Source organism: Panthera pardus, unplaced genomic scaffold, assembly GCF_024362965.1.
Source record: "Panthera pardus isolate Hobbes unplaced genomic scaffold, ASM2436296v1 HiC_scaffold_12, whole genome shotgun sequence".
Classification (NCBI taxonomy): domain Eukaryota; kingdom Metazoa; phylum Chordata; class Mammalia; order Carnivora; family Felidae; genus Panthera; species Panthera pardus.
The window spans coordinates 74,205,676-74,219,814 of NW_026526677.1; the positions used below are offsets into that span (position 1 = coordinate 74,205,676).

A 14,139-nucleotide genomic window follows, 5' to 3' on the forward strand; every position below is an offset into this window, starting at 1 on the left:
ACATAACAGAATATTATACATCAGGGGAAATAAATGAGCTGCAGCTACATGCAATAATATAAATGAATCTTAAAAATATAATGCTGAGTAAAGAAAGCATATAAATCCTGCTTCCACTTAAGCTGTTGTTCCTGTCCTGATGACAATAACAAAAACCAGATAGTATACAAAATCATAACTTTTCTTGAACCCTTCAGGGAGCTGAGGTCACGAGGCAACCACAAGAACTGAATTTCAGAAAGAGACAAGCCCTTCCAAGGAGAAATAAGACATGGAAATTATTTTACCTTTGCCAGAGCACAAGCAAAACACAGAGCTGCTACAAAAAAAGGTAAGAAGAAATTAGCTAAAGTATTAACAAATTTCTAAAGGCCACATATGGGCAGCATATAAATTTAGAATAAGTAATTAAAAGAAAGTAATCTGCTTGGATTAAGGCACAAAGCACCATCCATTTCCCTTGACCTGTCTTTTATAAAAAGTAAAAGCCTGGGACACCTGGATGGCTGAGTTGGTTAAGGGTCCAATTCTTGATTTTGACTCAGGTCACAATCTCAATGGTTTGTGAGATCGAGCCCCATGTTGGGTTGACAGCGTGGTGCCTGCTTGGGATTCTCTCTCTCCCTCTGTCTCTGCCCCTCCCAGTTCATGCTCTCTCTCTCTCTCTCTCTCTCTCAATAAATAAATAAACATTTTAAAAAAGGTAAAAACTTTAAACCACTTGGGGAAGGGCAGCAAACCCTCTGTTCCTTGGGGTCACAAGGGAAGAGATAGAAGCAAAACCCATCCTTCTTTGAAGGAAGAATATAACACTTCCCTTCCTGCCACCAGAAACCTGCTTGGGGAAGAGGAGAAACAAGTTGTCTTCCCAGGAGAGAGAAAGGAAAATCTTTATGTCCAGGGTCCTGCACCAATATATAGCAGAGGTCTGCTACCCTAGGGAAAGGTCAGGAAACCCTTCTGCCTAAAACCTGCCACAGACACAAGACAGAGTGTAGTTGCCACAAGTGGAATTGGCAGGCACACTATACACACCCCATCCTCAAGGTCCAGGCACATAGATCCTGGCTAAAGATGAGACTGGCCCAAGAAAACCAAAATATCCCCCAGTCCCACAGCAAACCTAGCAACAAGTAACAAGCAACAGCAATCTACCCCTAAGGAAGGGAAAAGAGAGTAGAAAGAGAACTTTGTAATATAAGCATACAGGGACTGCTAAAAGGTGAGAGTAGAGATGAGGCACAGGAAATAACCCTCCAGTACTCCAGGCCACACAGTAAGATGAAGGTAATGGCTGTTCACTACTGGAGGAACTCAAAGCCTATGGTGTGCTAATAGTAACTATAGCAGCCATGGCACAGAAACCCAATTGAACTAGTGACTAGATTGACTCAACCCCCAACACTAATAGTCTGAGAAGATCCAAGTCCATTTCCAGGAATAAATGCTATTGACTCCAGTCTCTGCTGTCTACAAATGATGTAGCACATTCAATCAAAAATTATTGGCTGGCTGTGGGTAGAGCATGCGACTACTCTCGATCTTGGGGTTGTGACTTCGAGCCCCACATTGGCTATAGAGATTACTTAAAAAGAAAATATATATATATTAAAAAAATTATGAGACAGACCAAAACAACAACAAAAAAGAACTATTGTCAAGAGATAAAGTAATAAATAGGATCAGAGAAAATTCAGGTGTGAGAACTCCTAGACAACAACTTTGATTAATATGCTAAAAAATCTAACAGGTTGAGAACATAGATTTAAAAATGAGGGATTGTAGGGGCACCTGGGTAGCTCAGTCAGTTAGGTGTCTGACTAAGGCTCAGGTCATGGTCTCGCAGTTTGTGAGTTTGAGCCCCACGTCAGGCTCTGTGCTGATAGCTCAGATCCTGGAGTCTGCTTTGGATTCTGTGTCTCCCTCTCTCTCTGCCCCCGCCTCCCCACCTTGTGCTCTGTCTCTCACTCAAAAATAAATAAATGTTAGAAATGGGGGATTGTATGTACCAGAGAGATGGAACTATTAAAAATGTCAAATATAAAAGCTATAAATAAAATTTTGATATCAGAGATAATTCTTTCAACAGACACATCAGGACATGGTATATGGCTGAGGGAAGAACCAGTGAACTTGGAGATAAGTCAAGAGAAATTAGCCAAACTTAAGACAAAGATGAGAGGGAGAGAATCAGAGCAGAATATCTAAGAGCACTGGTAGAATATCAAATAGTCTAACATATATGTAGTTGGAGTTCTGAATGACGATTGCAAACTTCTCTTCAGAAATATTGTGACCTAGAGAATATTGAGACCTATGATAGAATATCATAATTAAAGTGCTGAAAGAAAACAATCTGTCAGCCCAGAATTCTACACTCAGCAAAGTACCCATCAAAAAGGAAGGTGCCTGGCTGGCTCAGTCAGAAGAGCATGACACTCTTGATCTCAGGGTCATGAGGTCAAGCCCCACATTGGGTTTAGAGATCACTTAAATAAAAACTTTAAAAAAAAGGAAGGCAATGGGGCGCCTGAGTGGCGCAGTCAGTTAAGCGTCCGACTTCAGCCAGGTCACGATCTCGCAGTCCGTGAGTTCGAGCTCCGCGTCAGGCTCTGGGCTGATGGCTCGGAGCCTGGAGCCTGTTTCCGATTCTGTGTCTCCCTCTCTCTCTGCCCCTCCCCCGTTCATGCTCTGTCTCTCTCTGTCCCAAAAATAAATAAAAAACGTTGGAAAAAAAAAAAAAAAAAGGAAGACAAAACAAAGACTTTTCCAGAAAACCAAAAGCTAAAATAACGCCAGTAGATTTGGATGGCAGTAATTTTAAACAAAGTTCTTTAGGCAGAAGGAAGATGGTATCGGATGCAAATTTGGATCTGTGTGAAGAAATGTAAAGCATCAGAAATGGTAAAAATGAGAGTAAATATAAAGACTTTTTTCCTTATTTTTAATAACTTTACATATATATTGTTTAAAGCATGAAAAGTAGCAATATACTGAAGGGTTTGCAGCACATGAGAACTAAAATGTATGACAACAATAGTGCAAAGAGTGGGAGGGAAGAAATTGTTACACGGTTCATACACTCAATGTGAAGTAATATAATATTATGTGAAGATACACTATAATGAGTTAAAGACTTATATTTTAAACCTTACAATTATCACCAAACACATTATAAAGGTGATTTAACTAAAAAAAAGTGGAAGGGAAGTACAATCCAAAAAATGTTTGATTAATCCAAAAGAAGTCAGGAAAATGAATGGATAAAGAAGATGTGGTTTATATATACAATGGAATACTACTTGACAATGAGAAGGAATGAAATCTGGCCATTTGCAGCAACATGGATGGAACTGGACGGTATTATGCTAAATGAAGTAAGCCAGGCAGAGAAAGACAGATACCATATGTTTTCACTCATGTGGATCTTGAGAACCATAACAGAAGACATTGTGGGAGGGGAAGGGGAAAAAAAAAGTTACAAAGAGGGAGGGAGGCAAACCATAAGAGACTCTTAAGGACTGAAAACAAACCAAGGGTAGATGGGGGTGGGGGAGAGGGGAAAGTCAGTGATGGGCAGGGAGGAGGGCACTTGTTGGGATGAGGACTGGGTGTTGTATGGAAACCAATTTGACAATAATATTAAAAAAAAAAAAAGTGAGGAAAAGCAGAAAAAAAAAGAACAAAGAACAGATCAGACAAATAGAAAGTAAGATAGTTTAAGTTGACTTAAGTTTTTTAAGTCAAACCATACCAATAATTACATAATGTAAATTGAATGCTATAAGAATAATGTACAGAAATTTAACTCTAACATGATAGCATTTTTATAAACCTCAAAAATGAGCCAAACTAAATAATACCATTTCTAAGGATATATTTATATGTATAAGTATTTATTTATTTATTTTAATTTTTTTAACGTTTATTTATTATTGAGACAGAGAGAGGCAGAGCATGAACGGGGGAGGGGCAGAGAGAGAGGGAGACACAGAATCAGAAGCAGGCTCCAGGCTCTGAGCCATCAGCCCAGAGCCTGACGTGGGGCTCAAACTCACGGACCCTGTATAAGTATTTAAAATATAGGGTCAACTGAGTGGCTCAGTCAGTTAAGCATCCAACTCTTGATTTTGGCACAGGTCATGATCCCACAGTTTTGGGATTAGGCCCATAACCGAGCTCTGTGCTGAGCATGGAGTCTGTTTAAGATATTCTCTCTCTCTCTCTCTCTCTCTCTCTCTCTCTCTCTCTCTCTCTCCCCCTCCCCCTCTCCCCCTCCCTCCCTCCCTCCCTCCCTCCCCTTCCCTCTCTCCTTCTGCCTCTCTCCCCAGCTTATGCTCTCTCTCTAAAAAAATAAAATAAAATAAAATAAAATAAAATAAAATAAAATAAAATAAGAATAACAAAATTCACAGCAGAGATTACTTACAGAAAGAGACCAAGAACACAGAATTTGAAGGAATAATAGCAGCTTCAGTGTTACGATAAAATTCTGGTTCTTAAATTGGGTGTTGAGTATAGATTACATTATTATGCTTTGATACTCATATGCTTTCTTATATTTTGTAATGTGTATTAAATAAAATATTTTCAAACAGAAGATTGCATAAACAACTAAATATAGGAAGGGACCTCAAAGTAAGGTAGACTGATTTTCAAAAAGTAAAAAAAGAAAGTGTTTTTAAAACTATACTAAAGTGACAGGTCCCATAAGAATTTAGTTCAACAAAAAAATTTTTGAACATATATTCTGTCTGCAGGATGCTGAGCTATGCAGTGGATATAAAATTATGAGTAAGACAGCATTCCCAATTTGGACCGCTTACAGCATAGTGAACAGTTTGTTGTCAAATCTCTATCTGAATATAATATGTGGTTTGAACATACCTTAAAATGCCCCAGTGGTGGGAGCACAAAGAGGGAGTCAGTGAAGATACAGATGAGATAAATTGGCCATGAGTTGATAATTTTTGAAACTCTGTAATAGGTATGAGGTGTTAATCTATTTTTCCACATCTATATATTTTTGAAATTTTTCCTAAAAAATGGTTTTATTTTGTTTGTTTTACAAAACTATCTGGTTCCATACTTCTAAACTAAAAATAAGATGAGGAATTGGTGAACTTTTTGATCAACAAAGAAAAAACGAGGTGACAGTTTCATGATTCCAAAGTTCTTGACAGGCTAGAACAATAGGCTAAATAAAAAAAGAAGAAACGTAATAGAGATGCAAGAAAAAGAAACAAAAGACATACTCATTGGAAAGGAAGACATAAAACTGTCTCTACTTGCAAATTACATGATTATCTATGTAAAAAATCTCAAAGAAGCTTCAAAAAAGCTATTAATTAGAGAGTAGCAAAGTTGAAGAATACAGTGTTAACATAAAATGTAATCATTTCTGCATACTAGCAGTGAATAATCAGAAATTTAAGTGTTTTGAATTACCATTTTCAATAACACCCCAAAAATGAAATATTTATGTACAAATCTTGCAAAATAAGTGCAAGATCTATTTGCTGAAAACTGCAAAAGATTGTTGAAAGAAATCAGAGAAGATCTAAATAAATGGAGAGATACACCAGTTCACAGATTGAAAGATTTGAAATTGTTAATAAGCCAATCCTCCACAATCTGATCTGTAGATTCAAACATAATCCTAGACAAAATCCCATAATTTTTTTTTTTTTTTTAGAAATTGACAAACTCATTCTAAAACTTTTATAGATAGGCAAATAAACTAGAATACTCAAAAACAGTTTTGAGAAAAGAGAACAAAGTTGGAAGTTTCATGTTACCCGAATTCCAAACTTACTATAAGAGTATATCTTTAGGTTCCGGTACCAATTCCAATGTGGGTGTCGAGGGTCCCCACACATACAGCTAGCAGTGTTCTAACACCAGCTGAGTAGCCTACAATTTAACCCAACTCTGACAGTCTCTACCCAGAGATAGCATCAGACCCCACAGATTGAGAGGTCAGTCCTACAAGACTGCCCCACACATGCACTTCAGACACCAGTCACAAGCCCAGATTGCTACCTATACTTCTGACTAACTGGCTATAAATAAGAGAGTCTCAAGACCCCCTCCTAAGGTTTGATTAATTTACTGGAATGGTTTACAGAATTCAAAGAAACATTTTTCTTACTAGAAATATCAGAGAGACATTTTACTTATGTCTTACTTTACTAGATCATTAGATCAGATGCATAGGGCAAGGTGTGGGGAAAGGGTATGGAGCTGGAGGTGTGACACTATCCCAGCTCCACGTGTTCACCAACTCAGAACATCTCCAAGTCCAGTCCTTTGGGCTTTTTTGAAGGTTTCATTACATAGGCATGATTGATTGAATAATTGGCCATTGGCAACTAATTGAACTTCCAGCCTCTCCCCTCCCTGGAGGTGTCTGGGGTGGGACTGAAAATTCTAACTCTCTAAATGATATGATTGGTTTCTGTGGTGACCAGCCTTCATCCTCAGGTGACCTAGGGGCATTCCACAAGCCACCTCATTAACATAACAAAAGACACCTTTATCATTCCCAACACTTAGGAAATTCCAAGGATTTGGGAAGCTGTGAGCCAAGAACTATGGAGGAAAACAAAACATGCATAAGAAATATGTTTTAGTCCTCTAAATGACCAAATATATGTTTTTATAAATCAAAATATCACACTATCAAAGTCAAGAGAGTCTGATGAGAGAGTACAGACATAGTATAAATAAATGGAACAGAAGAGTCCAGAAATAGAAGCACACACATAGTATCAATTTTTTATGAAGGTGTAAAGACAATTCAGTGGAGAAGGGAAAGTCATTTCAACAAATGGTGCTCACGAGACAATTGGATAATAATGGGGAAAAATTGGATAAAAATGCGTTATGTTTTAAATGAACCTCAATCCATACTTCTCACTCTACATAAAAATTAACTCAAAATGGATCATGACCTAAATGTCAAACCTAAAACTATAAAATTTCTACAGGAACACATAAAGGAAAAGCTTTGCATTCTTGAAGTTAAACATGAATTTCTTAGATATAACACCCCAAGCACAGCTCATAAAAGAAAACATTTGAAAAATTGGAACTTCATCAAAATTAAGAACATTTACTCTTCAAAAGAAAATATCAGGAGAATGAAAAGATAAGCCACAGAGAGGGAGAAACTGTTTATAAATCACATTTCTAATAAAGAGCATATCCAAATTATGTAAAGAACTTTTAAAATCCAATAATAAATGGAGGAGATATTTGAACAGGCACTTCATCAAAGAAGAGATAAAGATTTCAAATAAATACATGAAAAGATGCTCAATATCAGTAGTCACTAGAGACAAAATAAAAACCATAGTAAGATACAACTATATACCTATTAGAATCAAATTGAATTTTTTAAAAAATCTGAAAATACCAAGTGCTGACATGGATGTAGATAGACTAACAGGAACTCTCATACATTGCAGAGAGGAATGCAAAAGAGTTCAGCCACTTTCTGGAAACATTTTGGCAATTCCTTGCAAATTCAACATACACTTAACAAGTAACATAGAAATCCCACTACAAGATATTTCTCCAAGTGAGTGAAAACCTATGTTCAAACAAAAAGAAGGGCAAAAATGGTTATAACAGCTTTATCTGTAATTGCCAAAATCTAGAAATAGCACAAGTGTCTCTCTACTGGGGAATGGATACACTTGATTATAGTATATCTGTATGATGGGATAATAGCAATGAAAAGGAACAAACACTGGGTACATTCAACAAGCTGTAACTGAGTGTCCAATGCATTATACTGAATGAGAGAAGCCATAGTCAAAAGCCTTTATACTAAATGATTTCACTGAAATGACATTCTTGCAAAGGCAAAACTATAGGGGCAGAAAACAGCAGTGGTTGCCAGAGGTGGGAGTGGGAGGCTGGTTGGCTACATAACTGTGGTGGGGAATGTTTTGGAGCAATTAAAGTTTTCTTTATCTAGATTGTGGTAGTGGTTACATGGCTACATAAATTTGTCAAAACGTGCAGAACTGTACCATAAAAACAGCAACCTTTACTATAATGAAATTATGCCTAATTTTTTTTCTGTAAAAAAATCCCCCTCCCAAAATATAGTAGGGATAACTATAAAATATTTAGATTCACAAAATTCATAAATACAACATGAAGAAGATATGATTTAATGTACATCCATGTAGAAAAGCACAAGAAATAATTGTAAAATCTATATGGATAAACACCTGGCATGGTTGACCAAGAGTCAGTTAACTCTTAAGAGATACACAGATTTCAAAATAAGGCAGGGACAAGTACCCTATTATTCTGTACTACTGAGACTCATCTGAGGCATTAATTCAAATCTAGGCCCAGGTGGTAGGAGGGATATGAACCAAATACCACTATCTACAATAGAATGGCCTTTTTCCAGCCAGTGTGAATTCACCATCACTGTGTTCAAGTAGAGAACACTGAAATCAATTTCCAAGTGACTTAATAAGCCAGAACTTTAGGAATTGTTTGCTCCCTCCTCCCCAAAAAGTATCAATAAAGCACCTACTGTGGGCCAAGGACTGTATAGTCATGGTAATACGACAGTAAACAGATAGATGTGTTTCCATCTTAGCAAAGACCTAGTTAAAGTTATGAAACTAAGTACTCTTTTCTCCAAACTGCAAAACCTATAGCTAGGAAAGTAGAAATGCAGAGAGCAATGCTTCCTATTTTATTTTAATTATGTCCAGGAAATTCTCAGGTGTTTTTGGTGGGAGGTGTAGGAGAACCACTAGGGATAGTGCCAGATACTACTCAGGATTAGTAATTTCAGAGCTGTTACCACTCCTAAGCTCAGAGACAAGGAAAGACAGGATCACCAGGGAGTCCTGCAGAAGACCATCTTAAGAGCAGCAGTGACTTGTGTTTGAGAGGGATAATGAGCCCAAAGAGACTCCTCAGACAGACCTGGGGGAATAAACACCCTGAGCCCACCCTTCTGCCTGCTTCCCATCTCTAACTAGGACTCTCATTGGCCAAACCAACTCAAAGGCCCAGGGAATGGGGAGCAGATGATATTATCTATCTTAGAAAATGGTAAATGGCGGAGAGTTAAGGTAGAGAGCAAAGAAAAGGTAGCCAGCACACCAACTATGATGCTTTTCATTTCTCTTGGTTAACACTGCATGAGCTCTTTCCATCAAAAGACTTGATGCATCTCAGCTCTGGGAAGTTTTATTCTATTTCTTTTATACCTTCCTCCCTTTCTTACTTTTCCCTTTGCTTTCTGAATGCTTTATTTTCTCATTCTGCAGCACTTCACTTGTTATCTTCACCAAACTGTAAACGTCTTGAGGGCAGAATCCACAAATTACTTACCTTTCTGTCTCCTACAGTACCCAGCACAATAGCTTGAACATGAATGATACTGGGAAAATGAGTTCTAAATTGAATTAAGTCTAAGCAATTTTCAGTTTCAGTGTTGGTTGCTGTACAATATTTTATCATGAGACTTTAGAAGAGAAAGGCTTGCAACAGCATTTACTTTTCTCTCTCTTCTGCAGTTTTGCTTTGATATCTGCACTGATACAGGGAAAAAAAACAAACGGAGTTTTGTTAGATTTTTAATTAGGATTAGGAATGAATGTATATTCCCTTTATTCACTTAAAATGTACAATACATTAAAACATCTAGCTCTTTAATAAGAAAGTAGTAAACAAACAGTAATGACTAACAAGGTATTGAATTTACACCTAATTTTCAATATACTGGAATTTTTTTAAAAGACACTGCTGAGATTCTGTGTTACAATTTTAGGTTATCATGGTGCAATCCATGGGTAGAACCCTTCATCATCATTTTGTTGCTGTTGTTTACAATTTTGAGTTTTTCAATGCCAAGATATATTTAGTCGAGTTATTTCTATCAGAGGAAAATGGAACATGTAAATTCCCATACTGCTTGGAGTCAGAAAGACCAACTCCAACCCAAGCTGTGCATTCTAACTCTACCAACCACCAGCTGATTGAATATAGGCACAATATTACCCACAAACTTTACATTCCTTACCCACAAAATAATACCTTAGATTATTATGACAATTAATTGAGATAATTTTGAAAATACCTTACTAACAGTCACCATGCCAGGAAGACCTATCCTCACATATTTTACAGACTAATGGAGAAGATAGCCAATTAAAAAAGGAATTAAACTAAAATCTATAGAACATGCTAGATTGGGGAAGTCTATGGATGTATGGGAGCAGAAAGTAAGAGAATATTATTTCAATGGAGATAGAATGTATAATAATGAATATAACAAGTAGCCTAGGTCAGGAAAAGTATATTGGAGGCAGATGGAATCTAATGTGTCTGGCACTTGGTGGGTGCTCAAAAAATGGTAGTAAATATTATTCAAACACTTGATGCACTACTGGGTGCCAATGCAACCAGTAGATTGGCTAAATGATACTCAGAAGCAATGAAGGAGCCCCTGTCCTCCAACTGGGCATTCAAAGCCATTCTGTGGGGGGTTGTTCTTCCCCTGCCCATTAGATGAAATCTAGGCAGTCTCCATAACTTGTTCATTCCCTCTTAAATGATATGTACATACATACATACGTACATACTACATGCACTGGTTACTATAATCTCAAAAAATAGTCTTATTTCAGTAATTAATATGTCTGTTTCACTATAATAAAGTCATCCAAAGTCAAAACTTCTCTCTTCCTCATTCAGAAGGATGGGTGTTGGTTCACAACCTAGGGAGTTCCAGGGTAAAATTGGAAACCAAGCAACCCCTGTGTACTTAGGGCAAGGAAACACCAAAGAAAACCGTAGGCCACTCCAGACTGGTAGGTGGCAGGGTTGGCAATTGGGAGAACTTACTTAAGAGACTTGTCCTGGGTGGCTGCAAGATGAGTAGATGTTCACACCCACCAGCCAGAATCTGAAAAGTTTATATAAAGACCTCAGTGGGGTTCAGTCAGGTATACCATCCAGAGGGTCTCAATAGCACATTGCTCTCTCAAGTCCTTCAAAATGGCTCCAGTGGAATGGTGGGTGGAGCATACATGCCAGGGACATGGGAGGGAGGAGGAGCCTCCAGTTGCCAGGGCCACTCGAGGGTCTGGCAGTCATGTCCTCTTAATAAGCGACAATGAGGGGAGCACTTTTTACCACCCCCCCCCCCCCCGCCTTCTACCAACCCTGGGCTGCACATGCTTTTCCAAGTTAGAAGCCAAGGAAGAGAAAAGAGGTAGGGAGTAGGAAAGGTGTTACTTTCTGACATTACTAATCTACTTTTGGTTTGCTCTGGACTTGTTGCAAGTCTAAAATTAAGTCTCTTTGGGGTTGGCAGACATTTAGACTGGATTCCTTGCAGACAGTGTCATTGCTGGGATCTTTCACTTCAGTTCTCACAACTGAGGCAACGCTTCATCTGCTTGTTCCCATAAAATCCCCCATCTGCATGATCTATGCCACGCAGACTCTCCCTTTTGAGGACACATCACTCTTCCTTCTTCAAGTCATTTCAGAACATCTCTGGGTGGATTTTGTCTCATATTGTCCCACATCTGCTCATCAAGCAGTCATCACGCATCCTTTTGCCAAAGGATCCTTTTGACAAACTGAGAGTTCAGGCTTCCCTAACACAGCTGCCTCTCCTCTGCTGTGAACGCAACTAACCAGCTACAACCTCATAACTGTGGGCCTCTCTACGCTTGGCCCAGGGCCTACAGAAGACTCAGGTCAGTTAGTCTGCATGGTTTCCTCAAAGCAATTCTCACTCAACGTGGGGTGAGTGTGTACAGAGTGGGGGTGTCCCAGCCTCGGTGCTGCCATAGCCTTTCTACCTACATTCTCTAATTGCTACCTTATTATTCTTCTTCTAAAGGTGGGTGTTGATTCAAGGGCTATATAGCTGGAGTTGGAAAACTCTTTTGTGGATCTTGAATAGGTGGCCTGGTACTTCACTCCATTATAGAAATAGAACGCAGCTGTTTGCCTCTGCCAATTTGGGGCCTCAGCCAAAACCAAGGCAGGAATTCTCCTTTGTAAAAGTCCTGCAAACCATAGTAGGGACTCAGTTAAATGATTGTCCAGCAGCAGTTTGTGTGGGCAAAATCCTCAGAGCAAGATAAGCAGATACTATGAAATAAAGTGACAAGAAGATAAAAATCTAACAAGCACAGAAAATAAGTATTTCAACAAACCCTACTGGGGAAGACTTGAGATAATAACGGGATGATGAACCTGACCCTAGTAAATAAAATAATAATAGTTACTAGTTATTAAGGGTTTAGTCCTTTCCAAGCATGGTGAAAAATACTTTATAAACAGGATCTCTCTTACTGCTCAAGCAACCCTATATATTAAGTATTATTGTCTTTACAATTCATGTAAGCAAATCAAGGCTGAGTAACCTTTCCAAGGACAAACATCTATGATATTATGTGTAGTTTGTTGTTGACAAGTATGTATTTAAGCTTATGTATTGGATGCCCTCCTGAGGTTCCCATAAAGAATATTTTAAGATATTTTTAGAGGGAAGATTGCATTTGTGAGACCCAAATGGCACTTACAATCCAGGTTCTGGAGCTCAGAGAGCACAGGTCAGGTTAGAGGCACAGTAACCAGAGAGTAACTAAATCAGGTCTATCCATATTTGAGGTGTCCCATTGCAAAAGGACTTTTATTTTTAGAAAAGAAACTGAAAGTTATCTTTACAACTTATTCAGAGGTCTCATAACTCAGATCATCTAAGATATAACTTCAATATAAGCTAAATCACTTATAACCAGGTTTTTCCCCATTTATAACACTATTTAACCCCTAGCCTCATTCATGGTTTAAGCAAAAGCCATTTTTAATAAGTAGGGGGAAAAATCACATACAGGAAACTTATAAGCTTCTAATAATTTTATGCCAATAACTAGCTAGTCCTTGAAGAATTTCATAACGTGGTGTTTCCAATGATTCCTTGTGACTTGTCAGAAACCCTGAATTTTCCATCTTTCCTCTCTCTAGTACTTTCCAAGTCTCTTTTGATTTTCATGTATCATGCTGCCTATCAGATATATTCTTTAATTTGCTCTCTGAGATTTCAAATTTGCTTTTTATGTTAGTTACCAGAAAATATGCAGAGAGATTCACCTCATCTTACCACACTTTGAAGTACTGAATATGTATAAACAAATTAAAAACAGAAACAAAACCCGACATCCTGAAGCCTAGTCCTCCAAGGCCAAGCACCTGCCAGTCCCTCCAGTGAATGCATCCTCTTTGAAGAAGGAAGAGCTCCATCCACCTAATGGTTCAAGTCATTCCATCCACACCAAAGGACCCTCAGATATCTCCACCTACCTCTATCATCACAGAAAACACCCCGGTTCAAACCACCAGCGTCTTCCCAATCCTCAAAGTGATCCCTTCACTTGTGTCCCTGCCCCGTCCAACCCTTTCTGCAAATAACAGCCACACAAGGGCTATTAAAAATATAAATGGCATTCCATGCACCCCTATTTGGAACCTTCAAAGGCTTCTCATTACAATCAGAATAAAATCTAATCTTCTTAAAATTGCCTATAAAATCGTACATGGACCTGCCTCTGCTAATCCCTCCAATCATATGCTGACCATTCCACCCAGCTTTTATCCCAATTTTCAGTGTTTTCTGTGTAATGTTTCTCTCTCCCACTAGACTATGTGTTGCATGAAGGGGGCCCATGATGGTTTTATGCACCACTGATCATTTGACTGTCCCAAAATACCACATGTAGGTTCTCCATAACTTTTTGTTAAATAAATAAATAAACTTAAGTAAAAATTGCTATAATCAGTAGGAAGTATTCTATTACATGCAGCCAGTAAAATGGAAATTACAAACACAATAGAGAAATGTTTACAATGATATTATGTGGGGAAAGCAGAATAGGAAACATTATGTAAAATACAGTTGCACATACCATTTACAGTATGACTAACATAATATTTACAACATGTATATGTTGTAGATATGTATCATATTTATAATACAATTGAGCCCATTAGAACATAGAGTACACTTGCATAGTTTTTAAACTAATCCTGCTTTTAAAGAGAGGGAGATCTATTTAAACAATTATAAGAAGGGTCTGC

The 14,139-nt window shown here is 38.0% G+C and overlaps 1 long non-coding RNA gene across 1 annotated transcript; it reads left to right on the forward strand.

The window, feature by feature from the left end:
- The first annotated feature begins 221 nt into the window (after nucleotides 1-221).
- Nucleotides 222-13,216, forward strand: LOC128776110 (uncharacterized). The gene is made up of 2 exons (XR_008421034.1): nucleotides 222-331; nucleotides 13,128-13,216. It is a non-coding gene; the product is annotated as an uncharacterized LOC128776110 (long non-coding RNA).
- The last annotated feature ends 923 nt before the right edge of the window (nucleotides 13,217-14,139 follow it).